We start from the raw sequence: 6986 nt of genomic DNA, 5'->3' as shown, positions 1-6986 counted from the left end.
GCCTCCAGAAGACCCCAGCCATGCTGGTCAGTGTTTTTCCCGCAGGAACATTTCTGAGGACAGGATTTGGGTTGGGGTGGTTTTTTTAGGAATTATAGAGAGAGCAAAATAGAAAGCACTTATCTGGCATGCCTCCATCCATGGTGGGCTTGTGCTTTGACTACTCCTGTGCAGTTCAGGTCCCCCAACACAAAAGAGATGTTTCTTTGTGTATTAGAGCTGGAAGAGGTAGAAATGGGCAACAGGGATGATTAAAGACGTTGAGTATCTTCTATACAAGGAACAACTAAACAGGCTGGGATTCTTCATCCACAGCAGGAGATGACTGAAGGAAAGAAGGCAGAGGACTGGAAAAGTTAAATGGGGAATGAGTCTTGTTTCTCCCGACACGAGAGCCCCAGGGCACCAAATGACCCTTCTTACAGCCTTGATTTTTGGCCACCCAGTGACTGCTGAGCATTAGCTCTCCTCACCCTCTGCGCTGCAGCTCAGCCCTGCGCACGTGGTCCCAATGAACGCAGCAGCAGGGTCCGCGGCGAGCCACCACCCACAGCACATGGTGGAAGCTCGATGAAGGTAGGTGCTGCACAAATTTACCCACATAGAGCATGGGTCGGGGATGCTGGTGGGTGTTTTCCCCCGTTCAGACAAATTTGGGTGGGTTTTCATGAGGACAACGGGCACCATTGATACAAAGATTATCTCCAACCCCATCTTCTGGGGCTAGGAGTAGAATTTACAGATGTGGTTACTGGAAATCTACCAAGGGCATATATATATATTTTTTTCCTCAAAGCAACTGAAATGTTTTGGCTAAAATTTAATTTTTTTCTTGCGAGATTTCGCTGTGATGCTGGCCCCAGGAGATAACATTTCATCTGACGCAGTTAATGTTTGACAGTGTTATAAGCAAATGAAAACTGTGTCTTATAAAGGGAAGTGTCTGGAAATCTTCATAATGGAGCATTAGCCTCATTTATAATTACAGATATATACAGTTCTGTACAATTGCACATCTTGGCTAACTCTGAGTGCAATTGCCCCAAATTGTGTCTTTTTCCTGAAAATGAAGGCAATTTATTTGGGGCAAAACTAATTTTATCCCCACAGGACAATAAATTTTGTTGCTGATAACCTCTAAGATGCCTCAAAGATGCTTTTAGGTCCTACCCCCACCCCAGGACCATCAGAAGGCCTTCGCCTCGGCAGGCAAAGGAGCAAGCACTGCCAGGTAAGGGAAGGAATGGGAGGAATGGTTTCAGCCTTAGAGATTTCTGCATAAAGTAGGGGATAAAAGCATGTCTTCAAAATAATTGAGCAAAGATACTGCTCATTACATAAAGTGGTTGAAAAAAATAGGCTCATTTACATTTTTATAGGAAATAAAAAGCGTTTTGTGGGTGACGTAGTACCTTCCACTGAGAATGTCAGCGTGAGATAAGTGGGCTGTGAATGAAATGGTAAACATTTTCCCACGAGGACTGAATTTTTACCAGAGATCTTAGTCTGAGAAGAAAGAATTTTTAAAAGAAAATTTTTGCATGCTTTGATAGCACACCATACGTTTACTGCGAGAACGCTAATTCTCCCCTTTGCCTGCAAATTACGGCTGGTTCATCCCGGTTTGGTGGAGAGTGGCTAGCAAGAAAACTGGACTATCCGTGTTTCATAGACGTAGCGTTTGGTTCTAATTCTGCAGGAGGAGAGTTTGATGTGCTTTTTAGGAAACGGACGGGTTTTTCAGGAGATGTCAGAGCACACTGGGGCTTAGCAATACTTTAATTTCATTCTCACTGAGTGGCCCGGGGGGGTTTTACCCTGGTTTCAGGATGGTGGCCCTCCGAGACTTGCTGTGGCACGCTTCAGATCCGCGGCTGTCTGGCATAAGAGTTCAGGTTGTTCAAAAGCGGCGATTAGCATAAATGAAAGAGTGGGTGAAATGTTCATTATATTGCCTACTGTCATGTTTGTGTACCAGATTTTGTTGCCATCTGTCACTCCTGTTTTCCTGTTGTTGCCAAAAGTTGTCATTCTGAATGGAGGGTGGAGACATGTTTTCAAAAGATAACACAAGATAATTTTAGGCACTTTAGGACTCATACGTTCTGTGCTGCGTTTGAACGCTTCCCATGGACATCAGCTTCGCGAGTCTTTGATGATTTCTGGGCAGTGATTCAGTTAAAGTAGTTTTTAAAGTCACTGGTTGCAGAGTCATGCAAGAGTCTCAGCATTAGAAAAGTATATTTCTAGCCCTTGCAATTGCAAAGAAAAGCTTGAAAATAAAATACATGTCTTCCCTATTGCTCAAAAAAATAGAGAATAAAGAAGGGGGGACAGAGTGACATCGCAGTTAGAAACCAGCCTCCTGACTAGAGATCTGACTGAAGGCAGTGACAGTTCTGCCATAATAGACTGCGCTGTCCCCCGACTATTTCCGGAGACATAAATGTCCCAGGGATGGGAAAATGGACAAATTCAACCTTGAAATAAGCTGCAGCTCCCTCGCGGTGAGAGTAACTACATACTGCGGCAATTCGCAAGGGGAGCGGTGCGCTCACCGGGGCTTGGAGCCTTTAAAGCAAAATTAGCTCATTTTAAATGACATGTTTTAATTCGGCTTCTGAGAAGGGAGAACGGAGCGGCCTGCGAGCGGGGAGGTGGAGCCGCGAGGCCCCTCTGGACGTGGAGACTCGGTGCCTGAGACTCCCTTTGCTCAGCCTCGGTTCTCAAGGGCCACGGGGGCAGCGCGAGCCCTCGGTGGGCAACCCACCTCCAGGCTCAGTGATCTGCCTCTGGGGTGGGCGACCCACCTCCACGGCGCGTTACCCACCCCCAGGGTGGGCAATCAGCCTCTGGGGTGGGCGACCCACCCCAGATATTTAGCCAGGATTTCTTGCCCCAGTGCTGTGAGCCAAACTGATCACCCAGGCTGCGACAGGAGTTCAGTTTTCTCTCAACTTGCAGCTGGAATAGCGGTGTGGAGGGTTTCTGCTTGCCTAAGGAGAGGTGGGGAAAGGGAGATAGGGCTGTCTTTGCTCTGGAAGAGGCAGGGAGAGTTTTGAGCGTCTCTGAAGGGTTTTTTTGGGGGGGGTGGAGAGCAGCGCTGTGTCTTGACAGGGACCATCCCCAGTCCAGAGAAGGAGCCCTGGGAGGTTGGGTTCTGGTTTCTGGTGTGTAAGGAGCTGTCTGAAAAACTGGACAACGAGCAACTGCTTTCCAGGATATGGAGGAGACAGGTAACATCTCAGGAGGGCAAACATAGAAAAAGGGCCTGAAGCAATAGGAGCTGGTCAGAATAATTTTGAATAATGTGATTTAAAAAATAGCTGTTAAATTATTTCAAACCAACCTAGCTTCCTTCTTGAGACGGCAGTGGAGCTGGGAGGAGCAGTAGGTGGGCCATACCCTGACTTTATAAGGGTCTTCAACACAGTCCTCCATCTCAGTGCTATAAAGAACGGAACAAATAGGCATCACGTTAAATCCACGTGAAACAAAAGTGCATAATGGTTTGAAAGGAACAGCTGGATATTTGGTTAATACTGGCTGTGGCAACAAGTGGAGATTTTAAGTTGGACCCTGAATCTCGGACCTAAATCAATTTTAATTAATAACTTATTAATTAGTTAGCTTGTAAATGAATAATTTGCTTGATGAAGTGGATAGGCCTGAGAAGGTCTGGCTGCTACTGTTCGTTGGAGCCACAGCAGTGGGCAGGCGCTGAAGCCCAAATGACCGGCGTGTCCTGAGGCTCTCCCATGGGGAGGCTCAGGAGACAGGAGTCACGCAGCCCTGTGCAGGGCCAGACGCGGCTCAGCCCCCGGCTCTAGCAGGCCCTCGCAGGGCAGACGGTGTCCCAGCTGATGAGGGCTGGGCCAGAGCATGGAGGCGCCTTTCCACCCGCAGAGAGAATTCAGGCCTGTGTCTCCATCGCAAGCCCAAAGGGGCCCAGACATCAGTGTCTGGGTTGTGCCACGGAGAACTCTGGACCAGCTGCTGAAGCCAAAAAAGGGTCTGTGAAGCATCATGTTGTGAGCAAGTGAAATCCACAACCCCTCTCCATGTCTCCCTCTTTGCTGGATGCTTCTGAGAAGCTTGCAAGCAACCCTGTGGTGGGTTGGCACCCTCAGTTGTAGCTGCCACGCCACCTTGAACCTCCATATCTGGTACCCACCTGAGGCCCTCCTGCCACGCTGTGCTTCTTCCCTGCTGCTCCGCTCTCCTGCGACGGGCTGGGGGCACGGGACTGAACTTACTTTAATGACTGGTCTCATGATAGCTATGGAACGTTTTGTGATATTTTAGGTTATAAACTCTTCCTAGCAGTCTTCAGCCATGCAAAATCTGGTATTTTACGAGGTCCTCAACTGCTTTTGTAATATGGATTTGAGATAACAGTTTTATACTGTTTTAACATTTTACTAATGTAAATTGGCTTTCCCAGCTTGAATTCTTCCGTGTTTGCTCTCTCCTAGAATGTGATTTTACAAAGCTCACGAGCAAATTCCACCTTAGCATTTCAGGATGCTGTGAGTATTACTGAAAGCCATTGTAACAATGTTCAATCTTTTATTTCACGAGTGTATTTCAGAGCTCCCAAATTCAAACCAGCCCAGTAAACTGCCCTAAATTTCAAGGCAAGTGACCAGGTGCCTTCTTGTAGAGGAGAGTGTGGAAGGCAGCTAAGAAGCCTTCAAATGAATGGGGAGAAGATGTGGGCTTGGGCCATGGTGGGTGGAGCCGACCTGATGGAGGGGCCAAAATGTTTGCTCACAGACTGATTTATTAGATGTGACTGTGGTGACTGGGTATGATGGAGCTGGGGGACAGAGCAGAAGTGCGGTTGTTTGTCAAGCACTGCTCCAGGATCACAGGGAAGAGAAGCTCCAGGCTGGGCAGCCTGGAGCTGTTCTGGCCCCACTGCCCTGCTAATGCAAGACTGGGGGAAGTTTTAATGGCTAACATGGGATAAGTGGAAAAACAGGAAAAAGGGAGATTATTTTATTAATCCCTAATCTTCTGTTGGTTTCAGAAAGCAGAAATACAGGTGATCTAGGATGATCTGAGACGTAAACATAGAGTGCTTACAGCGTGGCCCTGCACACTGGACAGCCAACCTGCTGAACTCCGTGTTGGAGGAAGTAATCAGCATGCATAAGGTGGACTGGTTCGGAGGAAAAGCTAATCCTGTTATAATTAGAGACAATGTTGTAACAGCAAAATTGTAGAGGCACAAATCAGAGGGCAAGATGCCACAAAGACCTACAGTGTGTAAATTCCTGCAAGAATGGGATATGAGTAATATGCATAACAAAAATAGTACAGCCTCCTGCTTCAAGGAATGCAGCAATAATCTGAGAAAGCTGGTGAAGATTTCTCTCCCGGTTCAGCGGACAAGGTGTTTGGCCGTGAGGAATTTCAAACGTGCAGAGTATTGTGTCCAATCAAGGACACAAAATCCAAACAAATTAAAATGCATCTAGACTAATGTGCAGTGATGAGCATGTATGTTAAAAGTGCTTCCTGACCTTTACAGGGGTTGTTTTATACCCTGGAGCATGACATTTTATTACTCTTGTCTTATGCATAATTTATCATACAAAAATATTATTTTGGCTATAAAATTATTTGACTTCTTTTTAAGCCCAGCGATAGTATTTAACTTTCTGATCCTTTTTCAAACTAATTTCCACAGGCAAATTACATGCTGTGCCAAGAATTTCCTTTGGCTTTAAATTTTCCTGCCATTAATGTCATAGCGTGGGACATCACAGCTGAGAGGATGATCATTTTTTGATAACCTTGAAATCAACAGAGTAGAGCACCTCAGCAGAGTTGCTCTCACACAGGTTTTTTAGTGGAAATTATCCCAGTTTTTCCTGTACCAGTTATCACCACCACAACAGTCAGCTTTGCTGCCCTGCTCTGATCCCCTTAACCTAAGCTAGGAGCAATAATGACAACAATTATTTCTATTTTTGCCTGAGCCCATTATTTGGGTACTGTGCAAATACATGGCGAAACGCGATTTCTGCTCAAAAAGTTTTACAGCTAAAGCCCTGAGTCTGTGTTTGGGAGAAATTCTGGACTAAATCAACAGAAAGGGTTTGGGTTTGGCTCTGCCACACTCAACACTAAACACCAAGGAGATTCCAGGCATGATTTAGGCAGCCAAATTTCTAGTCAAAAGGAGGGAGGTGAGACACATTCAAGTGGGATGCACCAGACCTTATCAAGGAAGTTCACCTAAGAGAACCGCAGAGGTAAAGGAATAGTGGGTTGCTTGAATTGGTTGTTGTCATATCAAAAAAATTAATGAATACAGTTTGAATCAAACTGAAATGAAAAATTCATTGAGGGGAGGGTTGGTGAAATGATATGTTTTGGGTTATTTGTCCTTTCTTACTCTTTTTATTTCCCCTGTTTTGGAGCTAAAGACTATTTGCAAAACATTGCTCATGCAGCACAAAGATAAAATGTTTTCTTTATCAATTAATGGATCAGAAGGTTTCAGTGCTTTCAAAATTCCAAAAGCTGAAACCTCCGGGGTTTTGTGAATACGTATTGAATACCTGAATACGCAAAAGAGTTGTCCACCTGTAGAAAATTGCAATTTTCAGTGAACATGTTATTGGCTGAGAAAAAAAAAAAATCTAACTTTTCCAGACTCCTGAAAATGCTGAGAGGGAGAGCGGAGTTCAGTTTCATTTCTCCTGGGAAACCCAGTACTTTACTCTGGACCGGATGGAGGTGTTTCCTCTGCTCAAGATCCACCACTGCAATGCTCTCCTGATGTCCAGCCCTGCACCACAGCCTGCCTGGTTTGGTCCTGTGTCTCCTGAATCACAGAGACCTGGGCCCCCAAAAGGCCACCGTGTCCATCCACCTGCCCCAGGGCTGGGCCTGGACCTTGATCTTTCCTGATGGCTGCTTGGCCAACGTGGTGATGGGGCGTGGACACTCACTGCTTGGCTCGGTGGGTGCCC

Source organism: Apteryx mantelli, chromosome 16 (assembly GCF_036417845.1).
Source record: "Apteryx mantelli isolate bAptMan1 chromosome 16, bAptMan1.hap1, whole genome shotgun sequence".
NCBI lineage: Eukaryota > Metazoa > Chordata > Aves > Apterygiformes > Apterygidae > Apteryx > Apteryx mantelli.
The sequence above is the reverse complement of the archived record's forward strand: the minus strand, read 5'-3'. Positions refer to the sequence as shown.